Source organism: Chinchilla lanigera, unplaced genomic scaffold (assembly GCF_000276665.1).
Source record: "Chinchilla lanigera isolate Chin_1 unplaced genomic scaffold, ChiLan1.0 scaffold00161, whole genome shotgun sequence".
Lineage (NCBI taxonomy): Eukaryota > Metazoa > Chordata > Mammalia > Rodentia > Chinchillidae > Chinchilla > Chinchilla lanigera.
The window spans coordinates 1,916,649-1,931,323 of NW_004955562.1; the positions used below are offsets into that span (position 1 = coordinate 1,916,649).

At 40.8% G+C, this 14,675-nt stretch overlaps 1 pseudogene; it reads right to left on the reverse strand.

Annotated features, from left to right (window-relative positions):
- Positions 1-519: 519 nt before the first annotated feature.
- LOC102030249 overlaps positions 520-14,675 on the reverse strand; it is a 59,901-nt pseudogene continuing 45,745 nt past the window's right edge.

Here is a 14,675-nt window from a genome sequence, read left to right on the forward strand (position 1 = left end):
TCATGCTGTGACAATTGTGGTTGAAAAGCATAAACATTAGCTAAGCTCTTTAAGTCAATATTGATTAATTTAAACAAACATTCCCAAATGAATAAACTCATATGGATTTTGTATTAGAATTTGGTCAGGCATCTGCTCTCTTTCATGATTTTTAAAAAAGTTTCTGACATTTGGCTTATTGCATCTTAAATGACTACTGTCTCACAGCTCCTTCTGAAACAAGGTAGAAACTCTGTGGACAAGCAGTGTCTCCCTCCTAACCACAAAGGCAGCTAGAAGACATGGTGACTGCCCCTCCCAGGTACAGAGGTTTATGCATGATTATTCTACAGCTTTGTGTCCCTTATGCAGTGTGGACATCAGTGATCATCCGGAGCCATGGTAGGTATAATCTAGTCCCTGGTAATGTAGCTAACCTGGAGTCTATGTTACAAAATTGATGTTTGGACCAGATTGGCACACAACATAAGTTACATCAGTTATGATATGCACTTTCTGTTCAACTATTTTTTGAGTAAGTTAAACTCTCATAAGCTTTCTGAGCATCCTGCCAGCTCCACAAAGGTCTTTCATGTACCCACCTGCTTCATAATCCTGCAGATCCTCATGCAACATCCTGCAGCTTCTACATGGTTTCCATGTCCTCTATGCACATAGAGTCTGAATTAGTGAGAACTATCACTTCAATATGATAAACTCTTCCTTTCCAAGCTTCATGTTCTTAAATGTCTTTACCAGCTGCAGGGTAGCATTATTTAGGTGAAGAAGGCTTGCTAATTTGGACTGGTCTTCAATCATTATAAAATTTTCTGCATAGAAAATTCATCTTCAAATGTAAGACTTCAGTATACAACACCAAGAATCAAGATTTCCATCCAAGTGTGCTGCAACAGGCTCATACGCTCAACCAGAGACAGCATGGAGAAGCCTGAAATATGCTTTCCCATCCGATGATATACACCATCTTTTGGTTGGCCAAGTCACACAGTTTAGTGGGGGCTTTGATGTCACTGACTGGAACAGTAGTGCTGGGAATGGCTTAGGTCTTTTCCGGATCAGCCCCCAACAAATGTGAGATAATCTTATTATATGGCTTTTTGGCTGGCTGAACCAACTGTTTTCTGTACCTACTCTGTGCTTGTACTTCTGCCCACCTCTGCATTCTCTTAAGAGGCACCCCTTTCTTCAGGATGCCCGCTTTTAGACACTTCTTGAAGGGGCACACCTGGCAACATTTATGTCTGTGCTTTGTGATTTTGCACTCATTCACTGCCAGGCAGCTGTGTTCTATGCTACCTGCGGCCTAGTCACACACAGTGATCAGCATGTTCTCAAAGGCGGCTGTAGGGAAGGAAGAGGTCACAGGGGCATGGCCATGTGGAAGGGTGGGGCCTACCTGCAGGCAGGACATGATGGGTGAGTATCGTATCTTTAGTAATATACCCAATAGAGAGACCTAGTGCTTTTAAAAATTTCCCTGTCAATCATTGCATTGCACCATAGATCTGCAATTGAACAGTGTGTGACATGGTGTTCTCAGAACTTGCCTGAAGAAATATGAGGTATATAGAAGAAATATGAGGAGTAGGGTAGGAAGATAGGTCCTTATGAAATGGCATATATCCTCTTTCAATGTAGGAGGATGGAGGTCTTCTTCATTAGGAGTCTAGGGGTTGGGTGTGGGTGAGGAGAATGCTTAACAATATGGGGACGAGTCAGGGGGAATCCTGTTATTTCTGCTTTGCATATGAGGAAGCTAACCAGTTGAGGCCCTTAAGTTTAATAAAAATCCTAAAAGACGTCTTATGAAGACTCATGCTCTGGTAAGGATGTAGAGAAGTTGTAATACTATGCACTACTGGAGGTGATGTAAATATGTGCAATCATTATGAGAAAACAGTATAGTAGTTTACAAAAAAATTAAAAATAAAACCACCATCTGATCTAACAATACCACATTTTATTTTGTACTCAAAAGAACTGAAAGCAAAAACTAAGATTTTGTACATACCAGATAATACCCTTGTTCATAACCCATGTATTATTTACAATAGTCCATGTCTTAGTAATTTTCTCATTGCTAAGACAAAATATCCACCAGTTAAGAGGAAAAGCTTATTTTGGCTCACACTTTGTGGAGATTTCTGTCCATTGTCGGCTGGCTCCAAGGTGGAACAGCATAGCAGATGGTCATGGCATAGGAAAAATAGTCCATGGCAGGGCAGGCAGAAAGCAGTAGCCTTCCTTATGTTTATTTTTTTGCTTTGTATAGGCTATAAACCTAATGATTGGTGTCACTCACAGCCAGGGTGGGTCTTCTGTCAGCAGCAAATCCATTCAGCCACACCCAGAACTAGGCTAATCCAATCAATAGACTGATGCAGTTATCACACACCCATAATCCACATTCATATACTCTAAATCCTGCCATCTCTGAAAAGCCCCACCTATGAATGCCGGGGACTTTGAGGAACATCTAGATACAAGCTGTAACAACCCAAAAAGATCAATTGATTGAACCATCTATTAATGGATGAATAGGCAAATCCAATGTGGTATATTTTTGTTTTTTTTTTTTTTTTTTTTTGGTTTTTCTCCAGTACTGGGAACCGAACTCACGACCTTGCGCTTGCCAGGCAGGCGCTTTGCCGCTGAGCTAAATCCCCAGCCCCAATGTGGTATATTTTTGTTTGTTTGTGTGTTTGTTTTGTTTTTCTTCCAGTACCAGGAATTGAACTCATGAGCTTGCGCTTGCCAGGCAGGTGCTGTGCCACTGAGCTAAATCCCCAGCCCCCCAATGTCGTATATTAATATGATGAAATATTATTCAGCCTTAAAAAGGAAGAAAATTTTGAGAACATTATGCTATGTGAAATAAGTGTGTCACAAAAGGACAAATGTTGTATGATTCCACCTATATAAGAACAGTTAAATTCATTGTCATATATAATGGAAAAGAGTTCGCAAGGGCTCAGTAGAGATGGGAGTGCAATTATTGTTTCATGGTATGGAGTTTTGCAAGATAAAAAGAGTTGTGTAGATGGATGATGGTGATGGTTGCACAACAATATAAATGCATTAGGTACCTCTGAACTGTACACATACAAATGGTTAATATGGTAAAGTTTATGTATGTTTTTACCACAACTTTAAAAGTTTTAAGTCAGTTGACCATATGTATTAGTCAGTTTTCCAATTGCTGGGAAAAAATCTGACACCCACCACATAAAGGAGCAGAAATTTATTTTGACTCATGCTTTCAGGAAGTCATTTCATGCTGGACTCTCTCCAAGGCAAAAATATCTTTATGGAAGTGTGTGATGGAGCAAAGCTGCTCATTTTATTGTGCCCAGGAAAAAGAGCAGAAGAACCATGCCAGAGTAAAAGGGGTCAGGGAACCCAAAGCCAACCCTCCACGACCCACCAGACACACCCAGAAATGCGCTTTACTAATCAATCAAATTGCAAACTCAGTTTAGTTGTCACACCATAAACATATAAATTGATTTTTAAACAATTCTATTTCCTTCATATGTAGATCCTTCTTTTGGCAATAATGCACTATATTGCATAATACAGCTTTGTGAGCTTTGTGATAGATAAATATCAAGAAATTTGTCCTTTCTTTAAAAATTATTTTGGATAACACTACACAAAACAGTTGACCTATCCCTCAGAGTAATAAGCATAAGACTTTTTGACATATATCTTGACAAAGAATGTTGCAAGGTGTTATGGTTCATATATAAATGTTCCCCCAAATCCTGATTCACTCATAGGTGGGGCTTTTGGAGGTTATTAGATTAGTGACATTATAGGTGACTTGCTGTTAGGAGGTACAGACTGATGAGATGTGTTACAGGGTATGTGAATAGGAAGGGTACATCTCCCTTCTAGGGTCCTTTTTTCTCTGCTTCCTGGGTGCCACATGATAAGCAGCTTCCCCTCTGCTTTGCTCTTCTACCATGCTGTCCTGCCTAGGAGCTAGCAGATTATGAACTAAAAACTCTACAATCTGTAAGCCAAAATAAAACTCTCCTCCAGTAATTTGAAGATGTTAGGTATTGTGTCTCAGTGACAAAAAAGTGACTAAGACAAGAATCATACTCCAATATTTTATTAACAACTCACTGACTCTATTCTCTTCATTTTTAATTCAGTGGCTATGATAGTCAGCTTAGATTTACTAATAAAATCCATGAAATAATCAACTTTTAAAAAAGGAAAGCTTCATTTTGGCTCACCGTGGTTTTAGTCCATGGTTGATTTAGGGCTTGGGGCAAGGCAGTACATTATCGCAAGAGCCTGTGATTCAGAACCATGCTTACCTTGTGGCAAAGAGAAAACATACGAGAAGAAAAGGGAGAGACTGGGATCCTCCTGTCCTCTTCAGTGAAAAGCTCCCAATGATTGATCTTTCTCATACTAAATCCCACACTATAAAATGTCTGCCACATCCAAGTATCTCCACAGAATGGATACAAGGTCTTCAGACATGGGCCTTTGGAGAACATGTAAGATCTATACTCTAGAAATGACATTATTTGGTAGAATTTTTGTAAAGACATTCTTTACAGACCAAACTACTACAAAGAGTAACTTCATCAGTAGGTGTGTTTATTTGCTTTGTTTTGTTTTGTTTGTTTGTTTGTTTGTTTTTTTTGGTTTTTTGGGGTTTTTTTTTTCTGGTACTGGGAATCAAACTCACGACCTTGTGCTTGCCAGGCAGTCCCTGTGCCACTGAACTAAATCCCCAGCCCCAGTAGGTGCGTTTAAAGATCCGATTATGTATGATACAAAAATGCCATCATTTACAAATAATTGTAGATAATACTTGGTTGTAATGTATTCCAGTATTACTAGAGTACATTATTCTCTTACCAGATATACCTCTTTCTTTATGTATTTTTATGAATTTATTTTCTGAGACACAATGTGTTGCATTGACTCATGTAATTTTTTTTTTCATTTTACATTTGAACATGGAGGACACAACACTGGTACAACCATACAATGTAAAACAACCCAGTAATAAAAGCAAAAACTATACCCATACACACAGTATGAGAGTGTGTGAATCTTTTGAGAGTCTATGAATCTCAAAAACGATGTGGAAAAAAAGACAGAGTTTATTTCATGACAATATTTAAAAGTACTACAAATAGCAAAATTAGTATGATTGGGATTTGTGCACTTTCTCTACATAAATGTCCACTAAGCAATTTGCATGCTTAATTATTGAAGGTTCAAACATAATGTTGGTGTACCTTACTTTAAAATACAGCCCAAGAGTAATGTGAACTTTAGCATAATAATGGATAGACATAGATACAAACATATATAAGAGATAAAGTAACTACAGAAACCTGCCAATATTATGGTCTGTAGGTAATAGTGTGAAAATGGGCATACTACAATGCAGTTGACTTTTCTGAGTGATAACACATTTCATTTTGTTTTATATTAAATGTAGTGAAATGTAATTATGTGGAGTGTGAATATTTATGCTATATTACTGAAATTCAATATAGTTGGAAATTATTTCTTCAATTTTAAACAATAATATATATTTCAATGCAAGTGATTACATAAGTGTACAATCATTTCTACCTATTTATGTTTGAATGATATAAAGAGTTATCACTATGCTTAAAATATGAGAATGAAAACATTTCACATTGAAGAGTTTACTTCCTGAGATTCATTTCATGACATACTAGCTTCAAAGAAAGGAGACACATGAAGATGTAAGTAATGATACAATTTTATAGAGCAATTAGAGCAATGCCAAAATGATGTACATAAAACTTTTTATTTATATGAGGAGGATATTGGAAGACCAATAAAAAGAAATATAATAGACTATTATGCGTTTTTTGGCTGTCTCCTTGTAGAAATTCTTGTTATATTAAAATTTAAATATTTTTAAAATAGTTTCTTATAAATAAAAACTGGTATAAGAAATACAAGAAAATGAAAGTAAATGTGAGATGTAAATAGCAACATTATCTTCTATCATTATTAATATGTTTTTTAGAGTAATGCCTCACTTTTCTCTATGCTTGAGGTGAACAAAAGAAGGAATATTGGAGGTATACACACAATGGTGGCGTTATAGCAAACAGGAGAAAGAGAATGCATGCTTCCTGTTGAGGCAGATGTAATAGCAGAACCTAAGTACTTTCTTTGACAGCACATATAATAATAATAGCAGAACATAAGAGAGTACATTAAGAAGCCCTCACACGCATACACACACTTACTATAATAATCATTGATGATAATGTTGCAGAAGATTATGGTAAGGTTATTTGAGAAGATACTACAAAGAAATGGACTTGAGAACAGAGAATATTAAGTGATGGTTAAGATATTTAATTCAAAAAGGAAATGTACAATGGGCATACCTAGAAATCAAAATAGTGATCGAATGGAAAATTATTTCACAACACAGGAAAAACACACAAAATAAACACTTGCTTTGCAACAGGAATGGATAAGGCTCTGGGGCAAGGATTTCAGGACAGACCTTTGAAGAGAGGCAGACTTTGTATCCAGCAGACTACATGCAGGATAAGTAAACCAAAGCAGAGCAGGGATGGAGTTTGAATCTCAAAGCAGTTTACAAAACAGAAAGCCAGGATCTGTAAGGTACCTGGTTTGTGGAATCCTCATAAGCACTGAGCTGATGAGGACTGAACTCAGACTGCTCCCTGCTTTCTGATTCTTGAGGGAATTGCAGGTCAGTGATGGAGGCTAGAACCTGGCACTGGCCTATTAATTTCAAAGCATGCCAATCAGGAAATGGAGGCAGGCTAAGTCCTAGAATTGCAAATCCAAGGTACTTGGCTGATAAAGGAGGAAAGATTACTAGGACTCTGTCTGGAAGACTTTGAAGCAGTAGCTGATCAGTGGGCGTAGCTGGACTGGGCACAAAGTTTCAGATATTGAATGAAGATTGGAAGTAGACTAGAATCACTGTATCACAAAGCAGTCTGATGTCAGGACCTGAGTATCACAAATGTCCTTGCCTAATGATATTTTCATAAGCATTGGAGAACATTTTTCCAAAGGATAGCTCTGATGCTTTTTTACCCCTCACCACTCAAAATGTTTTTGAAAACCACACATTTCTATTGAAAGGTACTGATACAATAGTGATCCGTGGTGGAGAGAAATAGAAAGTGAAGGATGGTTATTTCCAATAGTGTCTGATCAGTGTTCACTTTGGCAGCACATATACCAGTAGCCTCTGAACAGACAACTCAGAGATCCAAAATGAACTATAAAATTCCCTGAAGAACCAATGAATAGAAAACACAATCATAGTTCTAACTTGGCAATTGTTTAGAGAGAGCTATGACACATTAGGGGTCTGGAGGCTCTATTGTTTCATATAGATATGCAGACTCAATTAGCCAAAATTGATATATATAGTCTGTGGTATATTCTGTCATTGTACCCCTGAGGAGATCGATGGCCCTAGGTCAGCATCCCACTTCCCCTATTTTACTGTCAGAGCTCGGTATTAACTATCAGCCTTATGCATACCTCATCAGACCACTGAAAGGGCAAGGCCATGTGTGGGTGTGCTAATCCGCTCACTCTCAGTTTCTTATGCAATGCCTGCCGTGTTGAAGATTTTCCACAATTATCGATGTTGAGTGCACAAAGCAATGAATGAATGTCAAGGACCCATGCAGTGTGAGAAGGTGCAGATCCTGCCCTGGTGTTTACACACGGGCAGCAGTTTATTCACCAAGGATCAAAGTCAGGTTGGACCAATAGTTTAAGGTTACAAGCTTTCTCTGGATAGTGTCTAGGACTCAGGGTCAGACAGCATTTTCCTAAGCTATGACCATGAGAGGGGTTCATCTGATATTTTGGTAAGATTCTCAAGATTCTAATTTCTGAGTCACTGAAACTGTGATTGCTCCCATTCATCAATACGACTTTTTGAATTGGAATAAGCAGGTATGTTTTGTTGGCTTTTTTGTTAATACCGTGACAGAGCAGGACTTAAGAGGATGGAGGCAATGTTTCAGAAAAGCATTCAAAACTATGAATTACAGAAATGATTATCCAGAAAAATGCAAATCAAAAAAATTGCATGTGTGATAGTTAAAAACTTTTAGCAGCTAAATTACATGGGAGGAGCTTGAAAGATTTGTTAAAAGTTGATCCTTCCCTGCCCACCCCAGCCAGTTTTCTCCCTTTGGGATTTTAGCCCTTACAAACTGGACTCTGTCTCATCTCTCACCTCTCCTAGATACTGAGCTCCTGCGGAGAGAAGGAAGCACTCCATGTACTGACTGAGTGGAGAGTTACAAGTTCAACAAACTAGGGCCAGGGATATAGTTCAGGGACATAGCACCTGCCTGGCAAGTGCAAGGTTGTGAGTTCGATTCTTAGTACCAAAAAAAAAAAAAAAACTGCCTGGAACTTGTACACTGGTGTGGGTGAGCCATAAATTGGCCTCACTGACCAGAGGCACCTCTTGGAGTCTTCTTCCACCTGAAGGCTGTTTGCCCTGCTTCTGATGCTATCTCTTGCTTGGATAAATTTCTCTGCTTACATATACGAAGTCCCAACTTGTTCCTACTCCAACGACCACAACCTTAGGTTACTTGCTGTCATTGGGCCAAATGGGAACTAGTGTTCTCACTAATATCACCCAGCAGCTCTAATTCCCATCTCTCCAGGCCTCTAAGGGTTTTCTTATCAGTGAATACTTTACAGGCTCAGAAAATGTTAGACCTACATGAGACATTTGACCTCATACAGCCCAGCACGCATTCTCCACAATTTAAGCATCTTATTTTTGAAATGGGGGAATAAAGATTCTGGGGAATAAAAAATTCCTGAGGTCAATGGGTATGGAAGTGACAGATTTAGGACTGAAACTCCAAGTCCATCTTACCAATCCTATTGGTCCATCTATGTAACTGTTAAGGTACTTGTATTCTAGGTCTCTTGGTGAGTGACAACTGTATAAAAGGGATGAGGAAGAGAGATTGATATCCATGTCTTGAATACAGTGGGAAAACTGGAGTTAATAACAAGACAAGTTAGGTGACAAGGCAGCAATCTCTGATTTAAAAGAAACTTTGTGCAGCTTTTATCCCTGCCCTAATTAAACAGAAAATTCACAGCCTTGTGGCCAAACTCATCTTGAAGATGAATTTTGGTTTTGCTCTATAGAATAATTTTTTTGTTTTTCCTTTTCTTTTCACATTTTGATGAGATAGGGCCTCACTATGTAGTTCAGGCTGGCCCCGAACTCACTATATCCAGGTTGACCTCAAATTCATGGTGATGCTCCTGCCTCTGCCCCTTGAGTACTAAGATCATGGATGTGCTCTGCCATGCCCAGATCTGTGTCAAATAATTTTAAGCGTTTACATTGGTACACTCTTAAAGATCACCACAGGCCTTACCACTCCCTTATGGTCACAGAAATCTAAACAGTAGTGTAAAAACTGCACAAATATGCTAGTATGGGTCAGCAGTGTATGTGTTTGTGTTCACATGTATGTGCATATAAGTCCTCATATGTGCCTAAATCCTGCCACCTAATGCAACCTGTAAGGATGCTGGAAGAAGATGGGCTCCTACAGGCTGATGTAAGGTCTTTGGAGGAAATATGTCCACCCACATATACACAGGTAGCAATTCAAACAACTGTGTGAAGGGTATGGGAACGAACAATGCCAGCACCTGTATGCGAACCTGTAACTCACACGGAGGTTTGTTTGTTGGAAGGAAATTGGCACGACCCAATTAAGGTTGCGGATCCAAGTAACTGTTCAGAGAAGGAGCCTCCGTCACATGGCTGTCCTGGCCCCTTGAGGTTAGGCCCTTAGGCAGAGGGTCCCAACCGGTCTAATCTTTCCTTCCCACATCAACCTCTTGTGGACCTAAAATGTAAGGAGCTTCCAGGGAGTGTTAGTGGGCTTTAAGGGAGCACATATTTCACCACTGGGACTACAGCCACCCCCATTTACTCCTTATCTAGCTGTGTTCCAGGAAGAGAAAGACTGGTGTTGTGTCTGAAACTGGTGCAGGAGTGGAAACACAACAAGATGAGATTAAGGAAGCAGTGGAACACTAGAGTGTTTGGCAGGTCACAGGAAACCACAGAAAGATACTGAACAGAGACACGATGTGTTTCCATAAAATGCTCAATCTTCCTTGTCAATGAGAGACTGTCTAGAGGCAAAGCAATACCAGAGTTTCCAATGAGGAGGAAACTATAATCACAGAGTTCACATACTGTACCAGAGTGCTATATGTGCAGTGGCATGAGAACTGTGTGGATTGGGGGTCTCTTTGGAAGGCCCAGAGGAAAATATCAAAATATGGAGAGAATAGTGAGAGAAATCTGAAAATTCTCCCAAGATGTTGAACCAAGCAACAGGAAGGGAAAAGTCAACCTTCTTGGATGAGGAAAATGCTGAGATGTAAGTTTGATGGAAAGGGAATCAGGGGCTCAGTTTGGTATATAATGAATTTGAATTGAGAATGAATATCAGATTTCCAAGTAGTGATGTTGAGCAGGCAACTGACCAAAGGAGCCTTGAGTCCAGGAAGCTGAGTGGACTTGAAATAGTAATATGAGGTTCCTCTATGTATAGGGAAACCAATGACGTGTAACTGTTTATGAGTCTTCAAAACTGTGTTAGTCAGACTTTCATCACGTTAACAAACACCTGGGAAAATCTTTTCATGAAGAAAATGGTTTGCTTTGGTTCATAGTTTATGAGGCCTGTGGTAGATTAGCCCTGATGTTTTTGGCTCACCGTGAGTCAGTGCTTCATGCTAAGGGTGTGATGGAGGAAAACTAATCACCTCGTGGCTGTGAAGTAAAAGAAAGAAAACTGGGGTCCCATGAATGGCTTTCAGGGAACATTCCCAATGACCTGAAGATTTGTCACTGATCCTGACACCTTAAATTTTCTACTCCTTCTTAGTAACACCAACCTGGGAATAAGCATTTACCACAGTGACCTTTTGGGCAGCACTTAATGTACAAATCATAGAGAGTTGAGTACAGGTAAAAAGAAGATGTCTCAGATCCACACCCTGAAGAATTCCAATGAGCTAAGGAATAATGAGTCATAATTCTGAAAAGTAGCAATCACTGAGGCAGATGGAGAATCAGAGACAGAAATGCCCCATTAACAATGTGAGAAACATACTAAATGGAGGAGGAAGTGATCAAAAGTGCATGAAAATTATTACTTATTTGTCCAGCAAGATGAGAAATGAGAAATAGCTACTAGGTTTATCAGCATGCTGGTTATTTGGGGACTCTGTTTTACTGGAGTGGGAGAGAAGGAATCTTGGTCAAGGTGGTTTCAAGACAAAATGGAGAGCTTCCTGCCTCGTAGCTCCTGGTGGGTGGGCCCCCAGCGCACGGGGAGGCTCGGGTGGGGAGCGCAGGTCTTCCGGCTGGCTAGCTTCCTGCCTCATAGCTCCCGGAGGGTGGGCCCCCAGCGCACTGGGAGCCATGTGGCTGAGAGCGCTGCCGTGTGCCGGCCCTTAGGCCAGCCGCCGCCGCTCATTTGAGATCTATCATGACACAGAGAAACAGTGACACAATTGGCCCACCATGCAGCGACTGCAGTTGCCCACCCATGGATGTGTGTGAATCATTCAAACTTTGAACAACCCCTGGGAATACATGCCATACAATGGGCCACTCTTGCTCCTGCCATTGAGAACCAGAAAGGTCCAGAGCCAGTGGAGGAGCAGCTGCTGACCAAGGACTCAGAGAACATGAGAATGCAGACTAAGCCCACGGAGTCAGAGGTCCTGTGGACTGGGGTCATGAGAGCCGCTAGGAAGCTGTAAACCAGGAGGACCTTGCACAATACCTGCAGAGACTCATTGGAAGCCATTCTTCCCCTGACAGTACAGGCTGTGGTGGAGCTCCGGAGAAGTCTGCAGCAGGATTCCTGCTGCCTGTGCTGACAGTTGGGGAGAGGACACTAACTGGTTGTGGGGTCCCAATGCGATGGGAGGCTGGAAAGAAAACGCTACAAAAAATGGCTTTTGCCCCAGACAGGTCACTTGATTTTTGACAGCCCTTAGGCTGTAACTACTTGTTAGATCCTTCTTGTGTATCTCTGTCTTCCTGAGAAACCACTTTGAAGATACCACCATGTATTACAGCAGTCATTGATATTTTCCTACTAATCTATCCATAACTCTCTAATGTTTGTATTGTTCCTATCCTATTTCATAAATGGATCCATGTTTATTATTATGTGTTTCCTACAACAACCACTGAGAATTATTGAATGATTCTTCAGTAGGTCACTCATGTATAGTTCTATTTATAGTCTTCAGAAGCCACTTTGAAGATACCTAAGTATAGTACAACAACTATTGATAATCTCCTACCTCTTTTGTCTGTAACTCACTATCATTTGTCTATTTGTTTTCCTGAGAAACTATCTTATAGATAACAATATGTAAAACAATAACCATTGATAATTTCCTACCACTTTGTCTGTAATTTGGTAAGCCCCTCCTATTATTATGTTATCCTTCTTTTACTCTTTAAAATTAAAAAAAAAGACAAAATGGAAAGAAAAAATGAGAACATCAAGTACAGAGAGTGATCTTGCATGAACTTTCTGTAAGAGCAAATAGTGAATGATATAGTACATAGAAGAGGTCGTGCAGTTAAGGTAGGATTTTGATTGCATTCCCTCACAAGCCCCTCCTCCTTCTTCTTCTAAGATTGGATATGTTTGTAGAATGCTTGTGTACTGATGGGAGTCACCTAGCACAGAAGGGCAATTGGTGCTGAGGAAGACGACACAAGGATCAGTGCTGGGGTCATGCACTGAATCACCAAGACGGGATGGAATCTAGTGACCAAGCATACAGCTAGGTTTTGAAGAGTTCCTGGAGAGTTTATCTGTACTGACAGGAAGGCAGGCCTCCTATCTACTCTCAAGGGTAAATTTTGTAACGTTTTTGTAATTAATATCTCAGTGTCATTACTTGACAAGCTGGGGGTTCAAGTAGTAGATGAAGCTTCGTGGAGAGAGTATAAGGTGTGAACTGCAATGCCCACAATGCAGTCAGGGGGCTTGGGATAAGTTCCAGGATGCAGTGAGAACACCTACCATGCTAGGTGCAGGAGAAGCACCTAGTGGTCATGGTAAACACATATAGAGTAGATGTTTGCTCATGTGTGTTAGTTTTGAAACTAGATGGGGTATAGAGGCATCTGGTGCCTTGTGTCCCTGCTCAACTTTGGAACAAAAGACATATACTGTACTTCCAACACACGCCTTGTTCCCCATGGGGGAGAAACCTGCTCTAACTACCTCTTTCACCTTAAGACACAAGATTGGAGGATGGAGTGGGATCTGCAAAACTAGTGAACCAGTTGTCTAAGCTTTGATGTCCAATGATTGCCACACTTCCCTACTTGGTCTGGCTTCTGGTTGCTATGGCAATGCAGCCAGGGACCAGAAGTTCTGCTATCTCAGAGTAAAAGAGTGGGAGCCTGTAAATGCTGGCAGAATGCTGGGGAAGAGGGAAAAATCTTGCTGGTGAGGAAAACCCAAGCCATTCAGGGCCATTAGTGATTCATTCCTGCTGTGTCCACCTCCATGTAGTCATGCTATCATTACCACAGGCAGGGAAGTTAGGCTGTAAACTGGAGCCTTAAACCAGAGAGCAGAATTTGTTCCTTAGAGTAATTTCACTGAAGAACCCACTGCATTAGAAAGTCTTCACTTGCTTATGCTCCAAAGGGGTCTCACTATCCTCCCACAGATGGCGTCCAAGTACTAAGAGCACATACGATGTGCCAGGCAACTCAGCAGGAACCAGGGGTACCCATGAGAAAGAAAATGCTCACACTTTGGGTTTGGGATCATGGCCAAACCCAGGCAATCACCTCAAAGAGTGGGCATCCTCCCTCACTCCTATTCTCTCCTTTTTTCACCCTCCCTGAAGTTCATGGGAGCAAAGATTAAGTTAGGGGTATAGCTTTGGCTGAAGTACTGAGGAGCTCAGCTGCTTCTTCTCTCCAGTAAGAAGCTCTTTGTCTTAATTCCAGTAGTTTTGTTTAGCCCTCCACATTTGCAGAGCCACATTCAGTGTTGAGAGTCAGTGTATAGACCCACAGTGACCTAATCTTCTTGGTGGCCGGTTGCTATGGCAACCTCACAGGAGCTTTCATCAGAAAATGAAATAGAAAAGCAATAGGAAACCTGAGGTGGTAGGCCCTGGTGGGGAGGGGGCAACGTAATTTGAATATCCTAATTACATGAACACACAGGTTTTTGTGATTGAAAGCCCACAAACGCAGGCCAGCGCTCAACTGGGGCTGGGACCATCAAACAAGGAAAAAAGGCTGCTTTCCTTAGAGGAACTTCCAGAGCAATTTGGCAGATAAGGTAAAGTGCCACAAAATTAGGACTCAGGGTGAACCAAGTCATTAACTCTGCTTTTGTGCTGAATTTTATATGAAAATCCAGACCCAAATTCCTGTTTGGGGCTTGTTGACAGGGAGGATTCCAGAATTACTTACCCTTAGAGGGAACAGGGCTGGTATCCCGACCCCAGCCTCATAGCCGAGGGCACATGCCCTCGTGTTGACACCCAGGCCCGCGGCTCACAGAGAGACCAGATCGGGAATGATTTGCATC